The sequence below is a fragment of the Lithobates pipiens genome, unplaced genomic scaffold (assembly GCF_037356315.1).
Source record: "Lithobates pipiens isolate NorthernLeopardFrog02 unplaced genomic scaffold, aLitPip1_a1.2 Scaffold_13, whole genome shotgun sequence".
Taxonomy (NCBI): Eukaryota; Metazoa; Chordata; class Amphibia; order Anura; family Ranidae; genus Lithobates; species Lithobates pipiens.
In genome coordinates, this window is record NW_027507718.1 from 484,859,939 (window position 1) to 484,876,293 (window position 16,355).

The 16,355-nt window shown below is 45.4% G+C and overlaps 1 pseudogene; it reads right to left on the reverse strand.

Annotated features, from left to right (window-relative positions):
• Window positions 1–352: 352 nt before the first annotated feature.
• LOC143975902 (small ribosomal subunit protein uS2 pseudogene) lies at window positions 353–13,666 on the reverse strand (annotated as a pseudogene).
• Between the last annotated feature and the right edge of the window lie 2,689 nt (window positions 13,667–16,355).

The window sequence follows — 16,355 nt, forward strand, 5'->3', positions numbered from 1 at the left end:
ACATTGAAAGGAGCCATAACCTGCACCAAGGAAATAATACAAGATTTACTATGGAGACATGGTGACGGAAGCCACTGTCTCCTTAGATTCAGTCCAGATGTCCCAGGCCTTGGAGAATTTACTAGGACATCCCCTAGGCTCATATTTGTATTTATAGATTGGTACCATTTTGTTTACTATGGATTTCTAGAAATTAGATGTAGGAGCCTGCGAGGACTTCCAGTGTAGGAGAATACACTTGCAAGCATAGAATAACAGCAATCCCAACAGAGTTCTCATAGCTCTGGATGTTGTTTTATTTCAAATGTCCACCATGTTGTTTGAACCTGGGTATGTTTTTTTTTTTTTTTTTTTAAGACCATTAAGTAGTTGTTCCCACCCATTCTGATGCCTGAGCAGTTGGGGCAGTAGACCAGTCAGCTGTGCTAACTGGCTGGGAGCCCAGGACGCTCTGCAGGAAATTGCTGAATGGGCATAGGTGGAACTTGTACTCCTTCTGACCAGTCAGGAACTTCAGGCTGAGGAAAGTCCAGAACATTTGCAGACCATTCACCCTGGTGTTCCTCTTTACTGGTAGCTTTCCCTGCAGTAGCCTGTTCTTCCTTCTCAATCCCCTTACGATCCTGGTAAAATAGAGATCAGCCATGACTTCCCATGGACGTTCACAGGGGGTTGTTCCCCTCATGCCAGAACTTGATGAGCTAGCATCCACCGCACAAAAGAATGGGCACCCTTGTTATTAGAGGGGATGGCAATATCCACATAACATGGAGGTGAATTTGTATTGCAGAGAGCAATAGTAGGAATATTGACATATGATACCTCAGTAAGTGGTTCATGATCAGCACGTGGGTCAGTCACAACTAACAGGTGTGATTCACGAAAAGCAGCTTGAATCTGATTGGCGAAAGTACCAGATGTGACGCGACCAGCAATTGGGGTGGTCCCACAGGCAGAAGCAAATTTCAGAACAGCCCTCTGTCCAGGATTTCTGGAGGAAATCACACAAACATCAGCTGATACATATCAATGTATACGATGGCACATGCAGCAAGCAGAAGCTTCTCCCATGTCCGTTTTAGATTTATAATGTAAATACCATCACTTTTCCTTTTGTAGATATACTGCTCCATTTGAAAGTCGAGGTTGGTGCCACCCAAATGCGTTCCTGCAGCCAGGAACTTGAGGACATCTTCCTCTTTCGTTTGCAGGACATCCAGACCTCCGGATTTTGTTAAACACCCCTGAAGCTACAATGGGGAAAAAGAGACAAAGCCGTGTGGACAGTCTCCTGCTGGAACCGTAGGAAAAGAGGGTTTTGTTATTTTTATTGGGCTATTTATTTGTTATCTTATTAATTTTGGCTGGAGTTCTACTTTAAATCCTGCACTAATGATCTCATATATCTGGCCACGTTGGAAGATATAATTTAATGGTTTATGGACTGTTTTTTCAGACCTGTCTCTTGATAAGATAATACACTCATAACCGACGGCAGATAATTAATTTGATAGATCTAAAGACCCTACATCAGATTAGATATTAACTGGATTATTATTAGAACTGATTATTTCAACATGGCACAGGAAGACTGAAGGTTAAAGCCAGTCTTCCTGATCTGTTCTTTTTCTTTTCTTTTTTTTTTTTTTAAAGAAGACTCTCTTTTAACAGATGTGGCATCATGCGTGTAGGCAGCAGGGTGGATAGGTAGTAGTTGTTTGTCACATCTTTGATGTTTTCCCATTAACTCGTTGGGCACCAAGTGTGGGGTTACATGGGAGGCCTACGCCGTGTGGGTTCTACTGGGCTACATATGACACCTTGTACAGGGTCACTTTGCATGGGGTACCTTTACTTTGAGCCGTCTTCACCAATGCCCTGGGACAAGGCCGAGGCTACCATGGGGGAATACTCTCTTAGAGATGAACGTACACCATGCACATTGACACTGCAACTGTTCTACATTTAACTCTTGATTCCCTGTAACAATGTACACCTTCGCCATAATTTGCATTTTGGAGGGACACGCGTCCAGTGTTTTCCACTACTACTCCTCAGTAGTGGAGTGGGACCCGTGATGCACTGTGCAAGGGCTCCACCTGTGCATTCAACTTAACTCTCAAACTTCCGTACCTCTGTATAGGAAGGGGAACCTCTGCGGTGCAATTTACTCCTGTTGTTATGGGAGACAGACCACTAGCAGAAGGAGTGGTCTCCCTCACTGCTATAACAGGTACACACTATCATCAGGCTGCTTGTTAAACTTCCATTACTCTAGGTAACCATGTGTCTTCACACTACTTCCCTCTACACTGATGTCTTTGTAGCCCAACATGTTAAGACACGCTCAGTGAACAATGTGTGTGCCGATTACTGATGCCGCGTACACACGATCGGACAAACCGCCGGACTTTGCAGCGGAGGTCCGCCAGACTTTCCGAACGAGCGGACCTGCTCACAAACGACAGGACTTTTCCGGTGGACTAGGTCCGGAATTGGAATCCGGGAGCCCTCTTTAATAAGCAGGCCCCCAGATACTGGCCCCCCACCCTATGTGAATGAGTATTGGGGTACCATGTATCCCTACCCATTCACCTGGTGAAAAAAGTGTAAAGAAAAAAACACAACACTTGTTTTTAAAATAATTTATTGCACAGCTCCGGTGGTCTTTCGCCTTGGGGGGTCTTCTCGCCGGACTCCTCCGATATCTTCTGCTAGTTCTTTTACTAGCGGAGGAGTCCGGCTTTCTTCTTTATCGCCGCCATCCGGGGTCTTCTTCTGACTTCGGGGGTCTTGTCCCCCTCTTCAGTTCTTCTTGACGGGCCTCCGCTTTCTTTTTCCAGCTCCTTTACTAGCGGTGGCCCGGTCTTCTGTCGCCGCCGCCTCTTCTTCTGACTTCGGGGGTCTTGTCCCCCTCTTCAGTTCTTCTTTCCGGGTGGCCGGATTGCCGAGTCTGGCGGACAAATTTGAGTCAAAACTTCTTTCTAAGTCCGCCGGACTTTTGGAAAGAAAAAGTCCGCCACACATGGGCGGATTGTCCGGTAGACTCTGGTCCGTCGGACCAAGTCCGCCGGATAGTCTGATCATGTGTACGCGGCATTGGAGTACATCTCTTTAATAACTTCAGACCAGGCAAGTGCAAAAATAGGCATTTCACCATCCAACACTCAAGACATGATGCTTTTCCTTATTCCCTAACTATGGCTACAGGCTTGAGTGCTTCCCCGGCATATCTGAAGAAGTGTAGTCCAGTAATCATAGTCCTTCAGAGGAAAATCTCCATTATTGGTGTCTTCAGGGCGAACCCCAAGTTAAAAGTCTTAATAAGCAGGCCATTACAAGCGACATTCTCCTACTCATACTGGTCTCTTCATCCATCTTCATCCCTGATGGTCTCATAGGCCACAGCTGTGCTGGCACTCCCCTTTCTCCAAGTCTCTGGGGGAATCTCTCTCCAAAAGAACTCCAAAATCCCCTCTCCCCCTTCTCCCCTCTGTGTACCAGACCACTGACCCAATTTATATGTCATAGGACAAGTGGGCTGGACCCAGAGCAGAACCCACCAAAAAGACCAACAGAAGCTAACTAGTTCAACCTGTCCATATGGGTATAATTTCATGCATATGCAGTACAACAATACCTAATACTTTAGTAAAAAAAAAAAAAAAAAAAAAAAAAAATGTACTCCCAATATCTCACATTTTAGGAATGAGATATCCCTGGAAGGCACTGGAGACATGTCCATCTCAGGGGGCATCTGTGAGGCCAGGCCTATGTCACCAGTGCCTAAGAAGAATCAGAAAACTGGAACACACAAAGGTTAGTAAATAAAATCAATTTTGTTCTTTTTTTAAGCTGTGCTTTTTGTCCTCATTATCATGGGTGCATCGGCCCATTCAAGTCTATGGGGATGCAGCAGCTGCACATCCTCTTGTCCTAATTTGTGGGTGAGCGGGGTTCAGGTTTGCACACCCGATAAATTGTGTCCTCATAAACATGATTGGACTGCCTGCATCCAGCACATACCAGCTGGGAACACATAAAGAAATGGGCCATTCACAGTGTACAGGCCTCTGTGCAAATGGGAATATACCTCCCAACTAAGATGGGAATGAGGGACAGAGGGACACTTATTGGCAAATATATAGTGCATGCGGAAAGTATTTACAACGCTTCACTTTTTCCACATTTTGTTATGTTACAGCCTTATTCCAAAATGTATTAAATTCATTATTTTCCTCAAAATTCTACAAAAAATACCCCATGATGACAACATGAAAGAAGTTTCTTTGAAATCTATGCAAATTTATTAAAAATAAATGTTTCACACGTGAACTCCAATCAAGTTGTAGAAACTTCTCCAGGATGATCAATGGAAACAGGATGCACCAGAGTTCTATTTTAAGTGCCATGGCAAATGATGTGAATTTTTGTGATTTAAAAAAATTAGATTTTTTTTTTTTTTTTACATTTGCAAAGATTTCCAACAAATTTCTTTCATCTTGTCATTATGGGGTATTATTTGTAGAATACTGAAGAAAATAAAGGATTTTAATCCATTTTGGAAACGGGCTGTACAGTGCCTTGAAAAAGTATTCATACCTCTTGTAAATGACCACATTTTGTCATGTTACAACCAAAAACGTAAATGTATTTTATGGGGGTTTTATGTGATAGACCAACACAAAGTGTCACATAATTGTGCAGTGGAAGGAAAATGATAAATGGTTTTCAATTTTTTTTTACAAATAAATATCTGAAAGGGGGCTTGTCTATATCCAGCTTTGCACATCTAGAGAGTGACAGTTTTGCTCATTCTTCTTTGCAAAATAGCTCAAGCTCTGTCAGATTGGATGGAGATTGTCTGTGAACAACAATTTCCAAGTCATGCCACAGATTCTCAATTCGATTTGGGTCTGGGCTTGGGCTGGGTCATCCTGACATATTACTATGTTTTGATCTAAATTATTCCATTGTAGCTCTGGCTGTATGTTTAAAGCAGGGGTCTCAAACTGGCGGCCCTCCAGTTGTTGTGAAACTACAAGTCCCATGATGCATTGCAAGGGTGAGAGTTACAGGCATGACTCCCAAAGGCAGAGGCATGATGGGACTTGTAGTTCCACAACAGCTGGAGGGCCGCCAGTTTGAGACCCCTGGTTTAAAGTCTCTGTCCTGTGGAAGGTGAACCTCCACCCCAGTCTCAAGTCTTTTGCAGACTCTAACAGGGTTTCATTTAAGATTGCCCTGTATTTGGCTCCATTCATCTTCCCATCAACTCTGACCAGCTTCCCTGTCCCTGCTGAAGAAAAGCATCCCCACCACATGATGCTGCCACCACCATGTGTCACAATGGGCATGGCGTGTTCAGGGAGATCTGCAGTGTTAGTTTTCCCCCCACACATAGCATTTTGCTTTTAGGCCAAAAAGTTGAATTTTGGTCTCATCTGACCAGAGCACCTTTTTCCACGTGTTTGCTGTGTCCCCCATATGGCTTATCACAAACTGCAAACGGGACTTCTTATGGCTTTCTTTCAACAATGACTTTCTTTGCCACTCTTCCATAAAGGTCAGATTTGTGGAGAGCACGACTAATAGTTGTCCTGTGGACAGATTCTCCCACCTGAGCTGTGGATCTCTGCAGTGCCTCCAGAGTTACCATGGGCCTCTTGGCTGCTTCTCTGATTGATGCTCTCCTTGCCTGACCTGTCAGTTTAGGTGGACGACTATGTCTTGGTAGGTTTGCAGCTATACCATATTCTTTCCATTTTTGGATGATAGATTGAAAAGTGCTTTGTGAGATGTTCAAAGCTTGGGATATTTTTTTGTAGCCTAACCCTGCTTTAAACTTCTTCACAACTTTATCCCTGACCTGTCTGGTCCGTTCTTTGGCCTTCATGATGCTGTTTGTTTGCTAAGGTTTTCTAACAAACCTCTGGGGGCTTCACAGAACAGCTGTATTTATACTGAGATTAAATTACACACAGGTGGACTCAATTTACTAATTAGGTGACTGAGGGCAATTGGTTCCAATAGATTTTAGTTAGGGGTATCAGAGTAAAGGGGGCTGAATACAAATCCACGCCCACACTTTTCATATATTTATTTGGAAAAAATTTGGAAAACTATAATTTTCCTTCCACTTCACAATTATGGGCTACTTTGTGTTTGGTCTATCACATAAAAACCCAATAAAATACATTTAGGTTTTTGGTTGTAAGATGACAAAATGTGGAAAATTTCAATGGGTATGAATACTTTTTTCAAGGCACTGTAACATAACAAAATGTGGAAAAAGGCAAGCGCTGTGAATACTTTCCAGATGCATTGTATGTAGGCATAGGACACACTCCCTGCCACCCACCCTCACCCCCTCGATGGAGCATTGTACAAAAACAATTACTGGTTAAACCCTCAAGTGCTGTTTTACCGTTATTATTCCTTTGTATTGGCTTTCAAGATTTACAAAGGCAGCGATTTACAAATTGGATGAAAAGTTTAGCCCTGGAAAACACTTTTTAATAGATAATTAGTGCTTTTTTTATATAGTGCCTTGCAAAAATATTCACCCCCTTGGCTGTTTACCTATTTTGTTACATTACAGCCTTTAGTTCAATGTTTTTTTTAATCTGAATTATATGTGATGGATCAGAACACAATAGTCTAAGTTGGCGAAGTAAAATTAGAAAAATATATACATAAAACTATTTTTCAGAAATAAAAAACTGATAATTGGCGTGTGCGTATGTATTCACCCCCTTTGTTATGAAGCCCACAAAAAGCTCCGGTGCAACCAATTACCTTCGGAAATCATATAATTAGTGAAATGATGTCCTCCTGTGTGCAATCTAAGGCCTCTTTCACACTACCGATCCGTTCAGGTCCGCCTGTCAGTTTTTCAGGCGGACCTGAACGGATGCTCCATAGAGGTCCATGGAGCGTCGGATGTCAGCGGTGACATGTCCGCAGACATCCGACCCGCTCCGTTCCAAAAAAGTGTGAAAAACCTACTTTTCCATCCGTCATCGGATCGGGTGACGACGGACACTGCGGTCCCATAGGGGAGAGCGGCGCTCTGACAGGTCCATCCCTGCGCAGTGTGCAGAGACGGACCTGTCCTTTGCCTGCTCAGTGGGGATCGGCAGAGTTCATATAATTTGGAGCACAATCTGGTCCAGGAATCCCAGAGATTAGGACCAGCAGCAGATGACATATCTGTCCCCAGGCTGTGTGTGGTACTACACCAGCATACGTCTTCTGTCAGACCAGACTAAAGCCAGGTCATCACTTTGTTCTCCTTGCTGCAGCCTTCCCTCCACGCTTCACTGCAGCCTTCTCTGCACCCTTACCTGCAGCCTTCCTTGGAGGCTGTGGCTCTGGTGGTGGACTTGTGATAGGAGGAGGAGGAGGAGCAGCAGGAGGATGGGCTTGCTTATATATGTGGCTGTTCTCAGTCAGCTGACCCCTCAACACCTTCTGAAGGGCTCAAAAATAATTCCCTCACAGAGGAGGCGTTGGCCCTTCTCCAATTCTAGCAACCTGGTGGCTAGATAGCAGCCATAGGCCTCTTCAGCGTTAGGGGGGCTCCTGAGAACATTGTTTGCTTCCCTAATGAGGCCCAGTGCTGCCTTCTCCGTCATCATCCCCTTCCTGGGACTTTTTGTGGTAAGGAAGAGGGGAGGCACCTGGGATTGGGTGAGGCTCCTACTGGGCCCACTCACTCCCTGGCTGCCACTGGGCCAGCCCTCCTCCTGGCTGCCACTGGGCATGGCCTCCTTCTGGCTAACACTGGGCCCGCACACCTCCTGGCTGACACTGGGCCCGCACACCTCCTGGCTGACACTGGGAATGGCCTCCTCCTGGCTGTCACTTTCCAGACCCTCCTCCTGGCTGAGCTCATCCTGTGTATAAAAAAGGAACATAGTTTTAGTTTTTTCTTCATCAATTACAAAAAAATTTCAGCTCATGACTTGCAAATTCAATGTTACTAAATAGAAAAGACTATCATTTTGTCCCCAGTATTTTTCCAAGCATTTTTGGCCACTACTGTCAATTGAAATGTATACATAATTTTTTTGATAAAATCATTAATTTGTAATCAATTATAACATCTAGTTATAACATCATTAATATTAGGACAATAAATATGTCTAAAAAAATTATACCTGGCTCCAGCTGGGTGCATCCACTTCTTCCAGGATGGAAGGCCCAGGTTGTTCCTCGTCAGCCTCTTCTGGGATTGAGAGAAAGGTGAAGGGAAGGGTGGAGGGAAGGCTGCAGGGAAGGGTCAAAAGTGATTCCCTGGTTTCAGTCTGGTCGTCCAGAAACTTCAGTTTGTTGAAGTACCACAGCCTGGGGACATACACTTGTGCTGCTGATGCTCCTGATCAGAGTGATTTCTGGATCATATTATGCTCCTTCTTATACATGTTCCTCAAGATCCCAATTTTCCTTTCCAAGAACTGGTTGGTTATATCTGGGACTCGAGTCTTCACAAATTCCAGAAGTTTCTCCAGCGTTGACTTCCTAGCTTGTTTATTATAATATAAACTGTGTTTCACCTCCCACAAATTCTGCATCTCCCTGTACTTGTCAATGAAACTGGCCATAATGTCTGGGTCCTTAAAGTGATTAATATTTTCTGTAAAGACAATACACAAGACAAAAACACTAATGTCAGCCTAAACTCTCATAATCGTATCCCAATATAGGCCTCAATCTTGAAGCAGTACAGTCCACTGATGTACCAAAGTTAAGATTTTACCTTCGTTAGAACGTTTGTCCTCCTTTCTCAGCACAACGTACGACACAGGCATGTTACTTTATATACACTGCGCATGGGTCGCCCGCAGCACCTGCCCCTGACGTTCTTTCTAGTGTATTCCTGCCCCTTCTCTTCGGCAAGCAGTAGGAGCGACATGGCGGAGACACAGCAGGTGTGTGATTGGAGTAACGAGGAGGAGGAAAGCCCGAGGGCTGAAACGTCCGGTCCTGGAGGCGACTATTTAAGGCTACAAATATGTCCTTTCTTGAGATGGTGGAGATCTTGAGGAGGAATGACTATGATGGCAAGAATAGACCGTACACCAACCCGAATGTGAAAGAAATTATGATTAAAGTTGTGAAGAGTCTGCACACAAATTTTGGGGTACGATGAACAAAGGAGCAAATAAGGAAACGCTGGTCAGACCTGAAACTGAGGGAGCTGGATCAGTACAGGAGGATCAAGAGGGTAGTTAGAAAAAGTAAGTAGTTGTCGTGCGGTCAGATTCTTTATTATTACTTGCATGCTGCGCCATGTGATTTTCTTTACTGCAGGACATTTTAAAATGGCAAGTTTCAGGCACAGTAATCGGTTGTAGGAAACATTGTTCGCTCATTAAATACAATGTTTTGAGCAGATACAGGTTAAATATCTATGTGCTAAAGTATATATTTTGTTTAGTTCTCATAGGGGACCAAAGACTCGGAGGACACCTCTTAACAGAGGACACCAGGAACCCCCCACCTGAGAAAGAAGGGGAACTCCAAAAACCACCACACCTCAAGGATCTGGAGGAAGGAGAGGTGGAGGAACTTAGCAAACTTGTCACCACAACAGGTGAGTGTCTGACACCCCAGCTTCAGGTAATATATGTATGCCTGCATATTTATAAGACATATTTTTCCAAAATTTTCTAGGTGATTTGCTGGTTGTGAAAGAGCAAGCTCAAATATTCGCAAGTACACAACTACTAATCCAGGACATCATGACATAGAATTGTGAAACTGACATCATAAGAAATAAACTAAATTTTCTGGAGCAACAAATGAAGAACATGATTGATATGTTGGGGAGAATTTAAAAGATCTTCAAAATACAACCATTTTCTCAATTATTGTTGTCTTAAAAACACTTTTTTTAGGAATTAGTAAAAGCCAAATTTTGAAGATGCACACAGTGTGTCAACATGTGCTATCTGCCATCGGGGGATTTCAATGTATGCGTTTGGTGGGTGCAACCCCTTCCTCCCAAATGAAGTAGGTGAGAGGAAGGGGTTGCCCCCCCAAAACACGTCCATGGATCCACCATGATGGGAGATAGCACATCCCCAATTTGTGTGCATCTTCAAAATTTGCCTTTTACAGGGGTGACATCACCGCATCTGGTGACGCCAATATCAAGACACTTTGGACAATAGAATGTCTGATATTGCCTTCTGTTTTTCTACTTTGAACTTTGTAAGTTCCAGAGTTTTGTATGTTATGTTATTAAACATGCCTATTTACAACAAAAAAAACATTTTTACCAAAAAAAAATTGTGTGAATGTGCACACAGTAAAACAATTGAAAATTAACAATGTGTGGCTTCTTCTTTCAATGCTCAATACCAGTTTTTTAGGTAATTTTGTGTTTACAGTGACAATGGGCCTTATTTACTAAAGGAAAATCCACATACAATACAGGGGTATTTTGACGCAGTAGTGGGCTTAAGCACTGTATATGGCCATATGTTGTGACCAAATCTCCATATTTTTTGCTTATTTGCTGATTATGTTCAGGTGTTTTAAATAGCCTTGCAGGATTTAAATGTCATTTTGTATGTATGGACAAATGATGGTGGAGTGGTTGTTGTTCTGGGACAACGTCATATGATGGTGCCCAGTTTAGCCGTGGCCACAGATCTTGACCCATGTGATCAGCTGTGTCCAATCACAGCCCATCACATGTAAACAAGAAGATGCAGATTATTGGCCCTCCTCACCTCACACTGACAGAGTGTGAGGAGAGGAGAGCCGATCAGCGGCATCTCCTCACAGGGGAGACATGTATAGGTAATCAGGGCACTAATCATCAGAACCTTGATTACAATGCAACTCCAACAGTGCCCATCAGTAAGGCCACTCTGTGTCCATTGGTGCTGCCTATCAGTGCCCATTAATACTTCATATTAGTGCCTCCTCATCAGTGCTGCCTCATGATAGCATATCATTGAAAGAGAAAAATTACTTCTTTTTTTTCACAATTTTTGGTCTTTTTTGTTTTTTATCAAAAGATTAAACACCCAGTGGTGATTAAATACCACCAAAAGAAAGCTCTATTTGTGTGAAGAAAATGATAAAAAATGAATTTGTGTACAGTGTTGCCTGACCGCACAATTGTCATTCAAAGTGCAACAGCGCTGAAAGCTGAAAATTGGACTGGGCAGGAAGGGGGTAAAAGTACCCGGTATTTAAGGGGTTACACATGCAACAAAAAGTGTTGAGATGCAAACCATAGATCAGTGCACTAGCTTTGTTTCCTTTTATCATGAGCAGCATCATCAGATACTGTCTGTGGTAGGAAAGTGAAAGAACATTCTACCTAGTTCTATAACAGTGTTTCTTAACCTTTTTTCAGTCAAGGCACCCTTTAAAATGGTGGACAATCTGGAGGCCCTCCATTCTAAAATGTAAAAACTATTCTAATAGACTTGCATAACGCAGCAACATCCACTCACATGGGACACCCAACATTGAAGGTGATTTATTCTTCCAAAGCAAATACACTTTTGCACAATGGTACTGAGTAGTATTCCAATGTTTCTCTTCTCCCTCAGTTTTTCTCCATCACTCAGCTAATGTGATCCCGACCCTGATGGAGAGGGGCAGGGGAGGGTCAAACAAGGAACAAGGATTATATGCAGGCAACTGACTTTCTTCTTATCAACTGATGATGTCCTTGGATCGTTAGGAAGTTGGCAGCTAGAAGGTTGTAGTGGTGAACAATGAAAACCTGTGGTTTTGTGTAACTAAAAGGCAGGCTTCACCCACCGGCTTGTATCCAGTTTTGGGGCAATTTTTATTTATTTTGCCAAGGCGCCCCTGAAGAAACCTCAAGGCACCCTGGTTGAAAAAGGCTTTTCTATAAGATAACTGAGTGGAATAATCACACCTTCTGTGTAAATAATGGGAGTTTTTGCTCTCGGTGGAACTCGCAGCGGGATATGTAATACACCGCCCCACATAACTTCGGCACCCTTAACCCCTAAACCCTGAGATCAGTTTTTTAAGGCCCCCTCACCCTCTCACACCTCCTATTGTTTGTTCTTGCCTTGGTTTTTAAAGGAGAAGTACAGCCAAAGCTATTTTAGCTATGCTTCTCTTGGGGACCACTAGGGTGCCCACGTGTCCTGGATTGCCCGGGACTGTCCCGCAATTGCCATCTCTGTCCCTGGTCCCGGGCACCTTCAATCAGGGACAATACAGTGTCCCGGAATGAAATTTAGGTCATGGCCACCACCTACTAACGAGTAATTCAATTTCCTTACACTTCCGGAACTGGTTGCTAGGGCCGGCCCACCTGGCGTCTAGCAGCCAGTGACATCACAGACTCTCAATCTGTCAGTGAGGCCGGGAGCGAGGCCCACGCTTAGTGCTGCACTGCTGTCTCCACCCACATCAGCACCTGTATCTGATAGGCTGCCACACTGTATCTGTTGGTAGCCTACGGGTGGCAAGTGGCACACTGTATCTAGTGACAGGCTATGGGTGGCAAGTGGCACACTGCATCTGGTGGCAGGCAAGTGGCACACATCTGGTGGCAGGCTATGGGTGGCAAGTGGCACACATCTGGTGGCAGGCTATGGGTGGCAAGTGGCACACTGTATCTGGTGGCAGGCTATGGGTGGCAAGTGGCACACTGTATCTGGTGGCAGGCTATGGGTGGCAAGTGGGCACATTGCATCTGGCGGCAGGCTATGGGTGGGAAATGGCACACTGCATCTGGTGGCAAGCTATAGGTGGCAAGTGGCACACTGCATATGGTGGTAGGCTACAGGTGGAATGTGGCACACTGCATCTGGTGGCCGGCAACAGTGGCAAGTGACGCGCTGCATCTGGTGGCAGGTGATGGTGGCAAATAACAAGCTGCATCTGGGGGCAGGCGACGGTGGCATGCTGCATCTGGTGTCAAGTGACAAGCTCAGGGTTCCCACTGAATCTGCATTATGGTGAGTTGAACTATTTCATGATATATTACAATGTGGAAATAGAAATAATGTGATTTGACCATCATGACCATATCTAGCATGGTGTCGGGATGCCAGCCATTTGCCCGACAAATCATTTCGCTGCCGAATTTCCTGTCAACCCTGAGACTACATTGTCCCCCCTCATCTTTTTTTGAGAAGGGGGGTGTCCCTGAAGGGCACTTTTGAAATGTGGTCACCCTAGGGACCACAGGACTGTAGTTCGTTTTGCACTACTGAGACCCGTTTTCAGGTGACACCGGGCTAAAGCCTGCTGATGGCTGATGTCACAGAGTCGGTCCTGGCGGATCCACCCAGATGCCTGGACCAGCAGCAGGCTTAGCCTTTCAGTGATCTGCCAAGAGCTTGAGTCAGCCATTCCCGCTCCTCCACTTGAAGAGCAGAGCAGAGATCTGGTGACTGACAGTCACAGGCGCTCTGCTCACTGAAGGCAGAGAACCGAGTGATCTCAGCGGCTTTTAAAGGGGTTGTAAACCCTTGTGGTTTTTCACCTTAATGCATTCTATGCATTAAGGTTAAAAACCTTCTCTAGTGCAGCAGTCCCTCCGAGCCCCCCTTTCACTTACCTTATCCCGATCGTTGCAGCGACGGGGACGAGCACAGTAGCTCCAGCCACTGTCTCGGGTCCTCATTGGATAGATTGATAGGAGCACAGCCATTGGCAGTTGATCAAATTCAGTGACCCAGGGGCAGGGCAGAGTCCTGCTGTCTGTATCAATGAACGCAGCAGCAAGACTCGGGAGCACATCTGCACAGGTGTCCCCTTGGAATGCGGGTCTCCGAGGGGGCACTCTATGTTGGGAGGAGCCAGGAGCGCCGCTGGGTGACCCCAGAAGAGGAGGATCGGGGCCACTCTGTGCAAAACCCTTGCACAGAGGAGGTAAGAATAACATGTTTGTTATTTTTTTTTTAAATGAACCTTTACAACCCCTTTAACCAATTGCCAACTGGCCGCAGTACATATACTGCCGCAGGTCGACTCTATTAGACTCCTTTAACATTGTGCCACCCAGCGTATCAGCAGTAAAGCAGCGATATTTTTAGTGCCGATTTACCGTTGTTTTAGCTACGCTATTCGGCCGCTAGCGGGCCAGTTTTAACCCCCCGCTATCGACTGAAAAGGGGTTAAATCCACCCGCATAACGCCACCGCAGTGGCATTTTGCCGGCGGTATGACAGCGCTGCCCCATTGATTTCAATGGGAAGGAGTGGTGGAGGAGCGGTGAGTTCACCGCTCCTTCACCGCTCCAAGGAAGCTGCTGGTGGGACTTTTTCTGAAGCCCTGCCAGCACAATGCTCCAGTGTGAAAGCCCTCCGGCTTTCACACTGGAGTGAATGGAGCAGCTGTTTTAGGGTGGTTTGCAGGCGCTATTTTTAATGCTATAGCGCCTGCAAAAAGCCCTCAGTGTGAAAGGGGTCTAACGCGAAACAACATACCTGTACATCATTTTGTGCAGTAGCCAACAGAGTGCTGATTCACCAGAGTAGGAGCCAATCCACGGGTCCGGCAGACGCAATGTCTGCCGGCCACCCGTGATCACTTCCCAGAGAGACCGATGACCTGCCGATGTAAACAAGGCAGATCGCCATCCTGTCAATGCCGCAATACGCTTATTGGGATTTTGTTTACCAAAAACATGTAGCAGGATACACATTGACCTAAATTGATGAAGAAATTAGAATTTCTATTTTTTATTGGATATGTTTTATAGCAGAAAGTAAAAAAAATATGTTTTTTATGAAATTGTTGGCCTTTTTTGGTACTAGCGCAAAAAATAAACACAGCAGAAGTGATTAACCTCTTGAGATCCGCGCTATAGCCGAATGATGGCTACAGCGTGGACCTGCTTTGCCGGGAAGATGTCTATTGACGTCGTCCCGTGCACGAGCGGCCTGCGCGCCCCCTGAGGGGCACGCGCGGCGCGCTCTGTGATCGGCGAGTCTATGAGACTCGCCTGATCACAGATCGGAGCAAGGGGTCGATCCCGACCCCTTACCACGTGATCAGCTGTCAGCCAATGACAGCTGATCATGTGATACAACGGAGCCGGTAATTGGCTATTTTTCCTCCTCGCGCTGACAGCGCGAGGAGAAAAAAAAAGAGCCGATCACCGGCGGCCGTGATCGGGACATCAGTCCCGTTCACGGCCAGCGTATCAGTGCCCACCTGCCTCCTGCCAGTAACCCCCAGATGATTAAAAAAGTGCCACACAGCAGTGCCACCCATCAGTGCCCATAATGCCACCCAGCAGTGCCAAACATCAGTGCCCACAGTGCCATACATCAGTACCCACAGTGCCATACATCAGTGCCCACAGTGCCACCTATCAGTGCCCACAATCTGCCTCAAAAGCATTGCTGCACCTCAGTGCCACATATCCGTGCCCATCAGTGTCATCTACCAGTGCCCATCAGTGCCCATCAGTGCCGCCCAGCAGTGCCACCTATCAGAGCCACCTATCAGTGCCACCTATCAGTGCCCATCAGTCCCATCTATCAGTGGTACCCATCAGTGCCCCTTAGTGCCACCCATCCGTGCCACCCATCAGTGCCACCTATCAGTGCCCATCTTTGCCCATCAGTGCCGCCTTATCTGTGCCCATCAGTACTGTCTTATCTGTGCCTATCAGTGCCACCTTAACTGTGCCTATCAGTGCCCACCAGTGCCGCCTATCAGTGCCCACCAGTGCCGCCTATCAGTGCCCACCAGTGCCGCCTCATCAGCGCATTTCAATGAAGGAGAAAAATTACCTGTTTGCAAAATTTTATAACAAACTATTAAACATGATTTTTTTATTTTTTTTATTTTGCATCTTTTTTTGTTTGTTTAGCAAAAAATAAAACTCCGAGCTGTAATTAAATACCACCAAAAGAAAGCTCTATTTGTGGGAAAAAAATGATAAAAATTTCATTTAGGTACAGTGTTGTATGCCCACGCAATTCAAAGTGCATCAGCGCTGAAAGCTGAAAATTGGTCTGGGCAGGAGGGGGGTTTAAGTGCCCAGTAAGCAAGTGGTTAAATGACACCAAAAGAGAGCCCTATTTGTGGGAAAAAAAGGACATCAATTTTATTGGGGTACAGTGTCGCATGATCGTGCGATTGTCAGTTAAAGTAACGCAGTGCCGTATCGCAAAAAATGGCCTGGTCAGGGAGGGGGTAAAACTTTCCGTGGCTGAAATAGGACTTTCCGGCGGGCTTGGTGCGGCGGACCAGAGTCCATCGGACAATTCAATCATGTGGCGGCTCCAGCAGACTTTTTCTTCCCAAAAGTCTGGCGGACCTAGTAATAAGACTGGCTTCAAATTTGTCCCGCGGACTCGGCTTTTAGCGGACAATCTGGTCGTCTG